Source organism: Stenella coeruleoalba (genome assembly GCF_951394435.1).
Source record: "Stenella coeruleoalba genome assembly, chromosome: 4".
NCBI classification, from domain to species: Eukaryota; Metazoa; Chordata; class Mammalia; order Artiodactyla; family Delphinidae; genus Stenella; species Stenella coeruleoalba.
This window is the reverse complement of record NC_137149.1, coordinates 34148550-34165982: the sequence shown is the minus strand read 5'-3', so window position 1 is coordinate 34165982 and position 17433 is coordinate 34148550.

The window sequence follows — 17433 nt, the reverse complement described above, 5'->3', positions numbered from 1 at the left end:
GTTCATATATCATACTCTTAGCCAAAAATTCAATTTTCTATTATCTACTTAGTCATTGACTTTATTTCTAGTCTTAATAACCTTTTTAAAAATTCTTTTATAGTAATAGCCATACTGACATTGTTACAACTTTAATGAAGATGATTAAATTAATCATAAATGCAGAGTTTAGCTTAGTATTATTTTCTACTTTTAAAAGGAGAGTGTTAATTAGTTATAAATATCTGGTCTCTAGCAGATTCAAGTGACTTGGTTCTGCATAAGAACAAAAAACAATTCCATCATCAGGAATGATAGAACACAAACTGCAGACAGCAATCCTGCTAATTCACCTTGGCAAGAAGAAATAATAAAACAAATCAATGGAGCTGTAGATAAAATTCCTGTTTTTTACCAGGATTTCACCCACAATCTTCTTAGAATGAAGAATACGGCACATTTGTGATATCAGGGAAATCTCAGTTTGAGGCAAAGGTAGTTTGGCATTTCATTGACTGGATAAAAATAATAAAGCATTTAAACATATGTATGACTCAGTTTCCATTTCAGTGGAAAAATACAACTGGCATTTGTGTTTGAAACTCTTAAGACTAAGAGAGGCGGTATCATAATGGTTAGGTGCATAACCCCAAAAACATGCTGAATGATTTTGCAGCCCATTCTACATAATCAACAAATAACCTTAGACAAGTTACTCAAGCTCTCTGTGCCTCAGTTTTTGCATTTGTAAAATGGGGACAATAATAAGCCAACTTTTACGGGTATTTAAAGATTAAATGAATGAATGCGTGTAAATACCTAGACCAGTGCCTGGTACAAAGCAATAATTCAATAAATGTTAAGTCTGTAGTTATAGCCGTGAAAGCAAGACTATATTTTTAAACCAATCAGTCTGCATGCCACAACTAAAGATCCACATGCTACAACTAAACATGCAGCAACACAGATCCTGCATGCTGCGACTAAGACCTGGCACAGCCTAAATAAATAAATATTATTTTAAAAAAGAAGTATGGTACATCTATATAATGAAATAGTATACAGCTATCCAAAAAGATGAGGAAGCTCTAGATGTACCAATAAGGGACACTTCCCAAGACATATTTAAAAGGCAACATATAAAATAATATGAAGGGATTTCCCTGGCGGTCCAGTGGTTAGGACTCCACACTCTCACCGCCGAGGGCCTGGGTTTGATCCCTGGTTGGAGAACCAAGATCCTGCAAGCCACGTGGCATGGCCAAATAAATAAATAAATATTTAAAATTAAAATAAAATAATATGAAAATGTGCTTTCCTTTAAGAAGATATATACAAATGAAATGGAGCAGGACCCTATGGTCCTTCCTCCTCATGTCCTCTGCCTGCCTTTTGTCTGTGAAAAAAAAAAATTTAGCCAAAGAATAAGTTTAATCAGAGAAGTGAGGAAATACAGAAACAAAGGAAAACAGTCCAACAAGACTCAATAATAATAGTTTCGTCATTAAGCATAGTTAAGGACCTTTAGTTCCGTCTCAAGGGCTATAGATCATATTCTGAGCCATATCCTGGGAGCTGTCTTGTAGATACTGAAATCCCCACCAGGTGGAAGAAGTTAACTACATGATGACCAGCGTGTAGCCATGACATAAGCTGCCACAGTTCCAAGAATTGACCTCAAGGAAATGGGAACAAACTGACCCTGGAACTGAAGATTAACTGTACTTAAAACAATCAAGATGACGCCGATCAGACCACCGTGTGACCAATTTCAAGACGACTATCAGAGCTGACTGTGCTGCTTCTGCATGTAGCCCCCTCCCTCTGTCTATAAAAACTCTTGCCCCCTGATTGTCCGTCCGCCCTCCCCCCACTCCCACCCCACCCACCACCCAAAATAAAGCAAACTTTCTTTTCCACCAAAGAAAAATAAAGACTATATTTTTAAAGCAATCAGTGGCTACAGCTAATGAGGTTGGGACTGGCCCTCTTAACATTTCGCTGTCACCCATTTCCAAGTGTTTTACAGTGATTCTGTTGTACATCTGAATCCTAGTTCTAGGAAAACATTAAACTGAACACAGTGAGAGCAAAAGAAATCATTCTGAACTGAGAATCAGGTTATGATGGTTGTCTCTGCCACCAATTGATCATAACCTTAAAAGATTTGGGCTCTCAATTTCCTTATCTGAAGACTGAGGGGAGTAAATTCTTAATCTCTAAGGTCCCTCTAGGTCTTACAAATGAGTCTGTATTTGATTATCTTGAAACAATCGGGATGCAATTTTTTAACAGCCATTTTTCGATAGGTATGTTTGCTTAGGTACGTTAAGCTGATTTTCCTTCTTTTAAACTTTAAATCAAGGTTTGTGTTAACTAACATAGAATCTCGTGAGTTTCGAACCAGAAATACAACAAAATGCGTTTTTCTACCAAAGAATCAAGGATAGCATATTATACTCTATCTAAATGAGCATAATTTTAATTAACATAAACTTCTAGTTTAGGGCAACTTGGAAAATAAGGACTTCAGTTAAGAGCTACATAAAGGAAAGACAGCTGGAGAGATAAAAGAAAGCAAGCGTAACTCTTAAAGGAGAATTTAAATTACACTTTTAGAAAATATTTGTAAAACAAAGAGTTGTCTTTGCAGGGAGCACATAATCTTGAAGGGAGGTGCTAAAGAGTCAGAAAGAAGACAAATAATACCAAACCAATTAAAGTTTTAAAAATAGTATTATCTCAAGGAAACAGATGAGTGCCTACAGGGAAGGGGAAAAGTTGGTTAAGAAAAAAAAAAACTGATGAAAGAGAAGAAAGGGACTTTCTATATAAATAAAGGTATAATACAGAGACGTGGTGGTCAGGAGGAAGACATGAAAGAAAGACACACAGATGGGGATTCCCTGGAGGTCCTGTTGTTAGGACACCGCGCTTTCATTCCTAGGACCCAGTTTAATCCCTGGTTGGGGAACTAAGATCCCACAGGCTGCATGGCTCAGCCAGAAACAAACAAAAAAAGAAAACAGAGAAGTGATGTCAAAAGCATATTGATATGACAGAAAGACAGCTTCCTTATTCCAAAACATAAAAAATAGGGTGGAGAGAGGCCTAGAATCGTCAAAAATGTCAATGTCATGAAAGATTAAAAAAAAAAAAAAAAGACTGAGAAACTGTTCCAGATTAAAGGAGACTAAAGAAATATATGATTCTGAATAAAATCCTATTTTTTTTAAAGTTATAAAGCAATTGGCACAATAGGGGAAATTTGGGTATAGACTGTATGTTAGACAACAGTATTGTGTCAGTGATAAATTAACTGAATGGTGATAAGATTGTGGTTATGTAGGAGAATGTCTCATTATTAAGAGATATATCCTCAAGTATTTAGGGGTAAGTAAAATGATAAGATGCAGCTTGCTTAGTCTCAACTTGTTCAGGGGGAAAATGTCATATAACAAAAAGGAGACAGAATAAATGCGGCAAAATGTTGGCAATCCGTGAATGTAGGTGAAGAGTCTTCAAGTGTTCATTGTATTATTCTTGTAATTTGACTGTAGGTTTGACATTTTTCAAAATAAAAAAAGATTCTCAAAATTTTAAAAAGTCATTATTTACACATAACGTTTGAATAAATAAGTTGTAATATTGCTTACCATAAAAGGAGTTTTCAGCCATGTTTGACCCTTGTCCACCCTCCCCCTCCTCCCCTAGAACTTTATCAAAGGAGGAATGTGTGAAACTGAATCAGTAGTTACTGATTAGATCACACATCAGAACACCAGGTTCTTTGGAGGTTAGTGCTCTCCTTGTAATTAGAGCCACGAGTTCTCTACTGCCAGTTATTTTGTGGTATCTATTGGGTAACATCGAGAGAAAGAAAATGGGAACCTCTAAATGCAAATTCAGCCTGTGGTGAGAATAAAGCTAGCTAGGGGAATTTCTTCTCCTGGACTGAGGTAGCAGTGTAAAGTCTTGAGTGGACAAACCAGGAGGGATAATTTGACATATAGAGCCATATAGTTCATATCTCTTGGGAAGATATGGATGATGGAGAATAAACGGATTCTGGTTATTCATTGAGCATTTTAAAAAAATATTTATTTATTTTATTTATTTGGCTGCACCGGCTCTTAGTTGCGGCACGTTGGATCTTTAGCTGTGGCACATGGGCTCTTTCAGTTGTGGCATGTGAGATGTAGTTCCCTGAACAGGGTTCGAACCTGGGCCCCCTGCATTGGGAGCATGGAGTCTTAACCACTGGATAACCAAGGAAGTCCTTATTGAGCATTTTTTAATTATCAAAAAATTAACCTCTCCAACAATATAAAAGGTGAAAAACTTTAAAGGGAACCCTCCAAAAAGTTGGAATTTTTTCCTAATGATGAAGCATTCTATCACTACTTTAAGTTTAAAATTATAATGAACAATTCTGGCAAAGAGAAGAAGAAATGGTGCTCCCAGAAATTGCTGACTTCAGCATAAATTGGTACAGGATTTTTGGTAAATAATTTGGCAAGAGGTTTCAAGAGTTGCAAAAATATTCTTTTCCTGTTATCACTTTTCACAATGTATCTTAATGAAAGAGAGAGAGAAGTATGGGAAGAGGAGGTGAGGGAAGAAGGAAGGAAAGGAGAGAGAGAAAGAAAGAAGGGAGGAAGGAAGGAAAGGTGAGTTATGTATAACAAGATTGTCACTGCAGATACTTACACTAACAAAAAGAGAGAGAGAGAGAGAGAGAGAAAGAGGAAAAAGAAAGAAAATGCTCAACAATTACGACATGATGCACATCAACATTAAGTACATAAAATATTTCGCAAATCCTAAGACTATACAGAAAGAAGGAAAAATGCTTGCAGTGCCAGGTACATAGAATTAACAATTGCACCTACATTTTGATTCAACTATGTAAAGTCATGAAGCACAAGGGGACGCTGATCTGTTGGTTTATAACCAGGATGAGTGCAGGGTTTATCCTTTCAAAACCCTGTTGCTCTTGTTATGAGAGTAGACTTAAGTTTAATTGCTCTCTGAATAGTTTGAATAGTTTAGGGCACGCATGCAGCAAAGCCTACTAAATTGAATATAACTTTGGGGATATCAATAAATATAAATTCTCCCTCCACTTCTGCTGCAGACTGTCCATATGAAATTTTATTGAATCCCCATTACTCCTCAGCCTATTCTGATATAAAAACATCTCAAGACGGGAAAACAATAGTTACAAGGTTAGACAAACTCATATGCCAGTTTGATGAGAGCATTTATTTTAGGTTTTCAACTTTACAATGTGATTTTGATACTGGTAAACTTCTATTTCTATTTGTCGTTTAGAGGAAGCTCAGTTTAGAAGGGCCACATAGTATACCAGAGGCTAGAATAAGGGCTCTAGAGTGAGGTAAATCTGGGCTTGAGTCTGTTTTGTGTGTACTAGTTGAAAATCCTTGGGAATATTTGTTAATATCTTTCTGCACCTTTGTTTCCCCATCTGTAAAGTGGGTAAAAATTGTACCTACTTTATAGGGTTATCATGAAGATTAAATGAGTTGCTGCATATAAGGTTGTTAGCACAGTGCCTGGCGTACAGCAATGCTAGGCGAACCTCAGGGATTGCTGTTGTTCTCTTTAATCTGCCACTTTTACACAACAAGCTGTTGGGTCTAGGGGTGGTCAGAATAAGGAACATCTTTTAACATTATAGGTCTTGGTTCTGTATTTGGACTCATTTATAATATAGCCAGAATATTAATGGGTAATATTCCTTGAAGACATCTTTAAGGTCCTAATTCTGTCACCATCTAAGATCTAATATTCAATAATATAATAATAGAGTTGTGGGAGATGTTACAGGAAAAACTTTACAAAGTTATATCCAGACATGTTAATTCTTGAGTCCTGCAGAATATATGTGATTGAGGGGAAACTGAAGAGTAAATTTTGGTCCTCCTGGAACCAATGCTGGAAGAGGCCACATCCCTAATGCCTCTTGCTGTATTCACAATACCAACATTCAGGGTTGAAATCCCCCAGAAGACACTGAGACATTTTAGATAATCTGCATCCCTTTGTTTCTCTAGAAAAGTCAATTATGGAATCATGGGAATTCATCCAAAGTTCTTTGAGAGACTGCTCTAATTGTCTAATTCAGCCACATTCAAGAAGGCGAGAAGTGGGCCAAGAATTTCTCTTTGGAATCAGCAGAAAATTTGATGCTAATAAAATATGTAAATAATAGAAGAAGATAAGCACGCAGATTGCATCCTGTTATTACTCACCAAGCAGTTCTGGGCACTTAAAATGAACAAGGCTGTATATCAGCACAGTGGCACTGTGCTGAAACACACAGTGAGACTGTATAGAAACAGGTGGCACTATTTTGGCTCGTAAGTAGCTTACACTTTATGTGATCAAAAGATATGCACAAATAAACAAATCTTAGTAATCTAGTAAATGCATCCAAAATACAGTCCTGATAGAATGATTGTGAATAAGCTTTAAATCCTAAAGTCTTCATTTCAGCAAGTAGTATTCTTTTGGTTCTTGTTAGTTCCACAAATAACTTAGGTCTTGAACTTTCAACACCTCATTAACTGAAAGGAGAGGCTGGGGCAATCACTGTTGCAATAGTGTGACTGCAATTTTTTTTTTTTTTTAATCTTGCAGCCACCAACTGGTAGCTACAAAGCTGCACCTCCTAAGGATCTGTTGAGAGAGTTTCAAGGCTCAGCAAAGCTCACTCTCTTGCTGTCAGAGGTACAATTAGACATTTGATGGAGCTCCCAGGTTAATTATAAAGTGAGCATCTCATTGGATTAATAAATGCTGAGGTTGTTGCCCGTGCGATGAGAGAAGGCAGTACCAAATAATTCAGTTCACTCTTTCTGGTTGGCACTTGGCAATGTTAGTTATTTGGCAGGTCAACCTGACCTGGGTTATGTCACAAAAGACCACATGGAGCAGCTGCGGAAGCAAACCAAGCGATCGTAGCATAAGTGTCACAAAAAGCATTCTGTGCACATTTAACAAGGTCAAGTACCATACAGTATAAGCTGGCTTTCCTCTATGGACTAAAAGTGAAAATGTTTTTCCACTTATTTGATTGGTAAAATATTTTATTTTGGAGCAAAATTTCACTGAAAGTAGTCTCCAAAAGTATTTCTAAATTCTAGGAACTTGAACAATATACTGGTAGAGTAAGAGAGTCTATTTCTGGAAAATATATGTATATATGTATGTATAATATATATGTATAATCTATGGCCAAAGTGCATAAGCTCTTGATAGATATCTCTTGAGTAAATGAATAAATCTTTGACTAGCCTAGGAAAGTAGAATTCATTTGGCATTTATACCTACTATTAATTTCCTGGTAATTTCCACTGGTATTTTAGGGACAAGTTTCGATGCCCTAATGACCTAACTCCTTGAGATTAAAAGTTTGGCCCATAGACAAGCATCGTTAACATCACTTGGGAGCCTGTGAAACCTACACTATCTCAGACCTAATGAATCACCATCTTCACATGAAAGGTTGAGAAAATCTGATTTAAAACAGGTGCAATGGTTCTAAAATCAACATCAAGGCCTTCCTTAAAAGGAAACACAAGGGAAGTAGATCTCATAAACGGTGACAGGACCAGATTTGATCTTTGGAAAGTGGAAAATGGTACTTGAAGCTATGGTGTGGTAGATACGTGAAGTCAAATGGCTGTATCCAAGGAATTATGATTATGATAATTATGATAATAAGATAATAAGAATTATGATAATTCTAAGAGAGGTTTCTTAACCTCTCTTAGAATTATTTGTAAAAAAAAGAAAAGGCCAAAGTAGAAGTCTTCTAGCCCTAATGTAACTTTTCTCTTGTCCTCAAGTGCCTTGGGTTTTATTTACCAGAAATTAACAGGGGTATCTCTTTCACCCTAGGTCACTCTAGTTTAGCCACTGCATGTGCCTCCTGCCCTCCTGCCCCCCTGCCCCCTCCGCCACTCTGCCAGGAGCCTAAGACACATGCTATATGAATGCTGAATACACTTCTATCCCATGAACAGTAAAAACAGCATTTATTCTGAAAAGCCCTTGTCATTTCAGATAGATCAAAAAGGAATTTACTCGTATGTGTTACATGTACACTCACTTGATTAATGGGACACACTAAAATAAATGTCTAATCCTTGTAATAGCCCCTCTTCCACACAGATTTACTCCTATTATACCTCATACTCTGAGGCCAGATGCCTTTTTTTGCTCCTCTGTACAAATTTTTTTTTTTTTTGTGGTACACAGGCCTCTCACTGTTGTGGCCTCTCCCGTTGCGGAGCACAGGCTCCGGACGCGCAGGCCCAGCTGCCATGGCTCACAGCCCCAGCCACTCCGTGGCATGTGGGATCCTCCCAGACCAGGGCATGAACCCGTGTCCCCTGCATCTGCAGGCAGACTCTCAACCACTGTGCCACCAGGGAAACCTGCACAAATTTTAAAAGAAATCTCCCTGGTGGCCTAGTGGTTAGGATTCCGTGCTTTCACTGCAGTGCCCTGGGTTCTTGCAAGCCATGCAGTGTGGCCAAAAAAAAAAAGAAAAGAGAAGAAAAAAGAAAACGAAATCTTCCATAAAGATCTGTTTTGTATTTTTTAGTTTTATATTTGTATTGTTCTATTAACTTAATAAAAGTTTTTTAGTACATTTAAAGGGAATCCCAAAGAAAATAACTGTCTGCAGAGCATTCAAGAAAGTTAAAAGTTCTTATTTATATCCCTAGACTGGAGAGATATTGTATATGTGGCATGATTTAAACAAAACATTACTAATAAGCGTAGTGATTATCAGCAAGTTATGACAAGTGGCCCTGAACACACCCCATTCTCACCACCACCACCCCAAATGAGCTGTCTGTTGGGACCTTCCATTTGCATAGTACAAAGACTCAGAACTGGAAAACCATCTAGCTCTAAAGTAACCCTGATATGGTGACTTAAAGATATCATCAAATTCTTACACCGCTCATCAAGAGGTGATTTCCCCTTGAATCTAAACTAGCCCTATCACACACTTTGACAAACAGAATGTGGCAGAAGTGGATGTATAACTTTCAAGGCTGGTCTTCAAAGATGTGTGTATTCTCCTTTTGCCCCTCTGAAATGCTCCTTAGAAACCAGCCACCATGTAAGAAGTACAACTAGCCAGAGACCACCATGTGAGGAAGCCGGAATTAACCCTGTGGAGGGTGAGAACCCGTGTGGAGAAGCATCGAAGTGCAATACATGTGAGTAAAGCTTGCTTGGAACTTCCAGTCCAGCTCAACCACCAGGTGATTGCAAATGAGTGAATGAGACAGCACATGCCAAGTGGAGCAGAAAAACTGCCCAACCCATCTCTGCCTCAATTCCTGACCCAAAGAATCATGAGCAAGACTTCCCTGGTGGCACAGTGGTTGAGAATCCACCTGCCAATGCATGGAACACGGGTTCGAGCACCAGTCCAGGAAGATGCCATATGCTGCGGAACAACTAAGCCCGTGCACCACAACTACTGAGCCTGTGCTCTAGAGCCCTCAAGCCACAACTACGGAGCCTGCGTGCTACAACTACCGAAGCCCGCATACCTAGAGCCTGTGCTCCACAACAAGAGAAGCCACCACAATGAGAAACCCACGCACCACAACAAAGAGTAGACCCTGCACGCTGCAACTAGAGAAAGCCTGCATGCAGCAGTGAAGACCCAACACAGCAAGGAAAGAAGGGAGGAAGGGAGGGAGGAAGGGAAAGAAAGATGAGCAAACAAAACTCTTGTTGAAAGCACTAAGTTTGGGGGTAATTTGTTATACAGCAATAGATAACCAAAACACTTAGGGGTCAATCATTTTCTCCTTTGTCACCATATGGTTTTTCTCCTGTTTTCATCTCTGTTTTTCCTGACTGCCCTGTTCATTCTGCTCTTTTACGCTTACTGGGAAATTCTTCCTTAAATCTTCATACAAAACTCCAAAGGAGATAGAATGATTGGCTTAGTGAATTATCTCACCCTTATTGGACAGAACTTTTTGTACCAGTCATTCTTATAGATTATTGGCATTTTTATGTTGAGGCCTTAGTTGGCCAGGGGCCTACTTGGGTCAAATTAGTTCTGACTTGGCACATAGAGCCTGGTGCTGCTTTCCTGAGCAGGGCAGTTCATAGGGGCATCGGGGATGACTGGCACCTAATCTGATTGTTCTAAACATTTCATGATTAAATCTTCAGTGCTTTGAATTAACCAATTATCCCATGGTAAGATACAGACACTCCTTGCACACATGAAACTACTCACCAATTGTTTAAACTTCAATAAATATATGAGAGTTTTCCAATATGATCTAGTTGAACCTGAGCTTTAATGTTGGAAAAGGAAGAGAAGGCCTGATATCTGTGGATACTTGGAAGAGTAGAGGTGCTAAAAAGTCAATAAGAACTTAAAGGAAAGATAGGATTTTTCTAGATATTTGGGATCACTTAAAAGGTAATGCAAAGGCATAATATGGTGATTAAGACTAGACTATGTGACAATAAAGGAAGAAGAAGATGGAACAAGAAGATACTTGAGGAATATAAACAAGAGGTTGGAGCCTAGAAAAAGAGGAAGAGAATAGAAATTTTGGGAAGTATAGAAAATGTAACACCCTGAAGAGGTTGTTCACTGTCTGTCCTTCTCTGGTAAATGCTAATACTTAAAATCAGCAATTGCACAATAGATACATGTATACAGCCCTTATTGACTCCTAGAATTTGGTGGTCTGTATGCTTACAGAGGCTTTCAGAGTTTTTAAAATGATATTCCCTTTATAATTTTTTGAGGAATTCCCAATTTTAAATGTACATCATCTCAAAATCTGGGCTGTTGGTATACTATGCAGATGATCCAGCATGTTGGGTGCAGAAAAGACAAAATTACCCAAGTGGCAAAAGTAAAACAAGTAGCCTCTCGCATCAAAAGATTTCAAAATCTAGATGAAGCATATGCATTTCTCATGCAAAAGAAAATCTCAATTGTTCCCTCAAACTTATAAGATTTTAAAGAATAATCTTTCTAGTATTAATTGGACTGAACTGCATTTTAGTCAAAGACTATGCAATCAGGAAATTAAAGACTTTTTTTTAACATCTTTATTGGAGTATAATTGCTTTACAATCGTGTGTTAGTTTCTGCTTTATAACAAAGTGGATCAGTTATACATATACATATGTTCCCATATCTCTTCCCTCTTGCGTCTCCCTCCCTCCCACCCTCCCTATCCCACCCCTCTAGGTGGTCACAAAGAGGAAATTAAAGGCTTTAATTTTTAAAGTTCTCTCTACAATATTTGTTTACTTGTATCTACTTTATAAAACTATAATCAGTAGTATATCATAGCACTCAAAACTATAAAAACCAATTCAGTGAAATGGATTTCAAATGTAAGTCTTGTACTCATTAAGACAAGAACGGAAGAATCTGATATTTGTATGATAAATCACCAGAATAAGTATGGAACATGAGGAAAGAATCTGTACACCAGAATTTGGCCAAGTGTGCATTTAAATTTTTTTTTATTTTATACTGGAGTATAGTTAATTTACAATGTTGTGTTAGTTTCAGGTGTACAGCAAAGTGATTTAGTTATACACATACATATACCTATTCTTTTTCAGATTCTTTTCCCATATAAGTTATTACAGTACTGAGTAGAGTTCCCTGTGCTATACGGTAGGTCCTTGTCAACTATTTTGTATATAGTAGTGTATATATGCTATTCCCAACCTCTTAATTTATCCCTCCTCCTCACGTTTCCCCTTTGGTAACCGTAAGTTTGTTTTCGAAATCTACGAGTCTGTTTCTATTTTGTAAATAAGTTCATTTGTATCGTTTTTTGATCGGGATCTTAGTTTTCCAACCAGGGATCAAAGCCTCACCCCCTGCAGTGGAAGGGCAGAGTCTTAACCACTGGACCGCCAGGGAAGTCCCTGTATCGTTTCTTTTAAATTCCACATATAAATGATATCATATGGTATTTGTCTTTTTCTGTCTGACTTATTTCACTTAGTATGATAATCTCTAGGTCCATCCATGTTGCTGCAAATGGCATTATTTCATTCTTTTTTACCAAGTGTGCATTTTGGTGAGGGTACTCCAGAAAAGAGATCTTCTTTAGTCATTTGAAAACATCCCTCACTCAAACCCTTCAATAGGTTAAATCACTGTGATTAGAGTAAATTCAAAATTCCTTCCCTTGACCTGAAGTCTGCTTTCCTTTTTATTTATTTATTTATTTGTTTGTTTGGGGTTTTTTTTTTTTTTGGCTGTGTTCGGTCTTCGTTGCTGCGTGCGGGCTTTCTCTAGTTGTGGTAAGCGGGGGCTACGCTTCGTCGGGCTTCTCATTGTCGTGGCTTCTCTTGTTGTGGAGCACAGGCTCTAGGCACACAGGCTTCAGTAGTTGTGGCACGTGAGCTCAGTAGTTGTGGCTCATGGGCTCTAGAACACAGGCTCAGTAGTTGTGGTGCACGGGCTTAGTTACTCCAGGGCATGTGGGTTCTTCCCAGACCAGGGCTTGAACCCATGTCCCCTGCATTGGCAGGCGGATTCTTAACCACTGGGCCACCAGGGAAGCCCTGAAGTCTGCGTTTCTGACCTCATCTCTTTTCACTTTCCCACACCACAGTCTCATCCTGGTGGCTTTTTTCTTCTCCTTGAGTAAGTAAATCTCTGCCTTGCCTCAGAGTCTTGATTTTTGCTATTCTCTCTGGCTCTAATGCTTTCCCCCTAGATCTTCCTATGACTGGTTCTGTCTCATCATCCAGGCCTTAATTCAAATGGAAACTCATCAGAGAGGCTTTTTTCCCCTAACCATCTGTGGTAGGCAGAATGCAAAGATGGCCCCTCAAGATTCCCAGCCCTGGTGTACACACGTGCCTTCTCTCAGTTATTAAATCAAACTCTAGCTCTCACTGTGAAGAGATTTTGGAGAGGGAATCAAGGTCCCAAATCTGTTGACCTTAAAATAGGGAGCTTAACAGGGTGGATCTGACTTCATCATATGAGCCTTTTAAAAAATAGGTAATTTTCTCTGGCCATTAGTAGAAGTCAGAGATTCAAAGCATGAGAAGGATTTCACATGCTATTGCTGACTTGAAGATGAAGGAAGTCAAAGAATGTGGGCAAACTATGGGAGGGAAGAGTAGCCCCTGGAGGACAGCCTGCAAGGAAACAAGTGCCTCAGTCCCACAACTGCAAGGAACTGAATTCTGCCAGTAACAGCAATGAGTTTGGAAGCATATATTCTCACAGAGCCTCCAGATGAGAATGAATCCCAGCCAGCACCTTGATTTAGCCTGGGAGATCCTGAACAGAGAACCCAGTCACACTGTGCCAGACTTCTGACCTAGCTAGCCATACGATAATGTTTAAACTGCTATGCTTATACTAATCTGTTAAACAGCAGTAGAAGACAAATGCACCACCCTAATCTAAAAAAGGAATCTTCAGTCATTATACATTAGCCTGTTTTTCTTCCTTCTTGATATAGAAAACTCTAGGAAATTAATATTATTTATTTGTTTGCTTGCTTACTTGCTAAATATCTCCTCATATTAGACTGAAAAGCTCAATGCGTGACTAGAGAAGGTGCTCCAACTTAATATCTGTTGAATAAGTAGATAATTGTCTCACAATAAGCAAAAGTTTTTCAACGGAAGTTTTTTTTAAACAAATCTTTTTTATCAAAAAATTTTAATCCAGTTTTTCATCAAATATTTTTTATCAAAACACCATACGAGAAAACCATTTTAAATTATGTCTTCCACTTGTCAGGTACTAAAGGTATTTCCATAATATGAATTTCAGTTTGTATTTACACTTTAGCAAGATGGAACGTACATAAGTTCAAAACAATTCTAAACGGCACAGCTATTATTTGGCCCATTCCCAATGCTGTTTTTTAAAAAAAAAAAAAAATGCTAGTCTTCAATGATGTGAAATGTCCTAACAAGTTTGCTAACAAATTATTCCACTGGTCAACAATAGAAATATCATGCACGTGCACACACAAAACACACACATACACACACATACAGCCTCTTACTTCTGGTACATCTTTTGATGTTAATTTTCTTTATTTACAGCCTCAGCCAGGATGGAGGTCCACTCTCCATCCTTCTCCATCCTACTTTCTACTATAGAAGGCTGGCCTGTCACTAACTGAATCAGCAGACTTCTACATTCTCTAACTGCTAGTGGGTTTATCCTAGTGCTCTCCAAGAGAAATGATATGATATATAAATATATTTTAAATTTAATAATTTTCCAATCATTTAAAATTTTCTAGTAGCACATTTTAAAAAATAGCAAGAAACAGGTGAAATCAGTTTTAACAATATATCCTATATATTACTTATATTAAACATTACATATATTGATAAATATGTATTTAATAATATATGTTAATATTTAATAATACATACTTTGAATACATATGTCCAAAATATGATCCTTCTTATTTTTGATTAATGTAAAATTAGTAATGTGATATTTTAGTCTCTCACTTTTTTTTAAATTTTATTGGAGTATAGTTGATTTACAATATTGTGTTAGTTTCAGGTGTACAGCAAAGTGATTCCATTATACATATATTCATTCTTTTTCAGATTTTCTTCTCATATAGGTTATCACAGAATACTGAGTAGAGTTCCCTGTGCTATACAGTAGGTCCTTGTTGGTTATCTATCTTATACATAGTAGTGTGTGTATGTTCATCCCAAGCTCCTGATTTATCCCTCCCCCCACTATGTTTCCCCTTTGATAACTGTAAGTTTGTTTCTGAAATCCATCTGTTTCTGTTTTATAAATAAGTTCATTTATATCATTTTTTAAAAATTAGATTCCACATATGAGTGATGTCATATATATTTGTCTTTCTCTGTCTGATTTACTTCATTTAGTATGATAATCTCTAGGTCCATCCATATGGCTGCAAATGGCATTATTTCATTCTTTTTTATGGCTAAGTAATATTCCAATGCATATATGTAGCACATCTTCTTTATCCTTTCCTCTGTCAATGGACAGATAGGTTGCTTCCATGTCTTGGCTCTTGTAAATAGTGCTGCAGTGAACATTGGGGTGCATGTATCTTTTCAAATTATGGTTTCCTCCAGATATATGCCCAGGAGTGACATGTCCAAAATATTATCCTTCCTATTTTTGATTAACGTAAAATTAGTAATGTATTTTACATTCTCTTTTTATACTATGTTTTCAAAATTTGGTGTATGTTTTACACTTACAACATTTCACTTACTCAGCAGCCATCAGTGACTAGGCTACCATATTAAGCAGTGCAGTTTAGCCCATGGAAGACATGGTAATGGATCACAGAGTGGTAAAGAGTAAATTTGAGATATTTCTTCCCTGACTCCTTCCCTGTGGGGTCACCTCAGACTGGTTTTGTCCTTCATAGCTCCTTTCAAGTTGGCTTACTTCACACATAGCTTCTCTTCCAGGTTCTGGTAACCATTTCTTCAACTTGCCCCTCCAGGCTTAGAGATGATAGCAGTGTTCTCCTTTGTGATTTTCATAAACCTTCTCCAAACACCTGTAACATCTCTTTATTAAACCCTTCTCAAAGTATTCTTGTTTGAGTATGCACTCTGTTTCCTGCTGGGACCCTTTATGACTCAGATCTTACTGGAATTTTTCTAAAAGGTTTAAGCGTTATGTCCCTGAAAGTATTATTTTAGGAATGATCAATTCTAAGTATGTACCTGTCAAATGATAGGGTGGTGTACCTAAAAAGTACACTAATAAGTAGAATTCATTGGAAACTGATAAACTAAAATTTGGTTAATGTAATTATAAAGGTGCCTAATAGGAACATACCTTCTAGATTCAATAACTATTTTTCAATAAAAAATTAGCATCATAGATAAGTTGCTGGGTTTGTAAAAGTTGAAACAATCTAGCAACTTTAAATGTCAGTATTTTCCCATGTTCCACTTTAACACAGATTTTGATTTTATTAGCTTTATATTATTGAATCCTAAGATTTATCTTGATTGACAAGGACTGTTAACCATTTCCAAGAAGGAAATTATACATAAATATCTTCCTAAGTGGTAAATAATATATAGATTGTAGAAAAAAAATCTTTGACACATGTTTTTAATAAGAAAACTCACTCTGTGCCCCTTCATGGAAGAAAAGAAGTCTATCCAATTGAGTACTAGTGTAATCCCTCATGTAAGCTCTTTGAGAATACTTTCTAAACACTTTTGGACCTATGGAAATTCATGTCTCTTTTATCACAAACTATGATCATAATTTCAAATATTTTTGAAACACAGAAATTTCAATTATTTATTATTCTCTAGGGAAATCCAGACAAAGTATCTGCTTTTGTAGATGTGCTTCTTGGCCAAAGAACTTGCTCGAGGGACAGATGGAAAAAAATCTATGCTGAAATGAAAAGTACCTGGGGTTCATAATTGACCTTAACCTAATATGATGAGAACATTTTCTCCTCTAAAAGGTAAAGTGCTTGTCTTTTTTCAGAGCTCAATAAGGCAGTAACCACCTTATTGCAAAACGTATTTGAATGAGATTCAGGAGGCATAGTAGAAACAGAAGCACTTACAAAATCAGTTTTCAAAGCTAAACTCCATTTGTTTCACTGATGCCAGCCAATGCCCTCGAGGTTTTGAAATAGTTGGCAGACGTCCCTAACACCATGACATTATGGGTGCAGCCTATTTTCGTGTGGCTAAACCTACTCTTAGCTCTCGGTTAAAATAGAATGGGGAGTGAGAAGGTTACTCTTAAGCTGTGGGCTTCACTGATGCATAAGTGGATTCATCTGAAGAAACTCAGATTTTAAGGACAATCACTTGTAAAACCACAAGAGGGTTTACTCCAAACCTCCACCACTTAGAGTTGGCCACAGAAGCCTAGTTTTGAATAACAAATTCTGTCAAACAGTAAATTAGGCTTCATGCTTACCATCTTGTACTGCTGTTCAAAAGGAAACATTAGTTTAGAATGTTAACAGGTTAACTTGTTGAATAAAAGTTTCAAAAAGAGTATTTTCTTTTCTGGGAATGGGCCCAGTGAATTACCCCAATACTCTTAAACTTATCAGTGCAAATATCTCTTAGCCAATCACTAAGCAAAATTCACCGACAAAATTCAGTGATCTGGATTTTTAGGTCACTCTTCCTCAGTAAAACATGTTGAGAATTATAGAGGGAAAAGAACACTGTTATAAAGAAGGAAATCTTGTGTCTCGGAAGCATTGTGTAAAATATATGTATAGGTTGGTATCTTGCCACTGGAATATTACAATGAGAAGCCAATTCAGGCATTATACCATCAGAACTTTCTAAACTTTTCTAATGATAATGAATCACGAGATTTCACAACTAGAAGATGGTAAGGTGGTGGTAACATTAAATGGG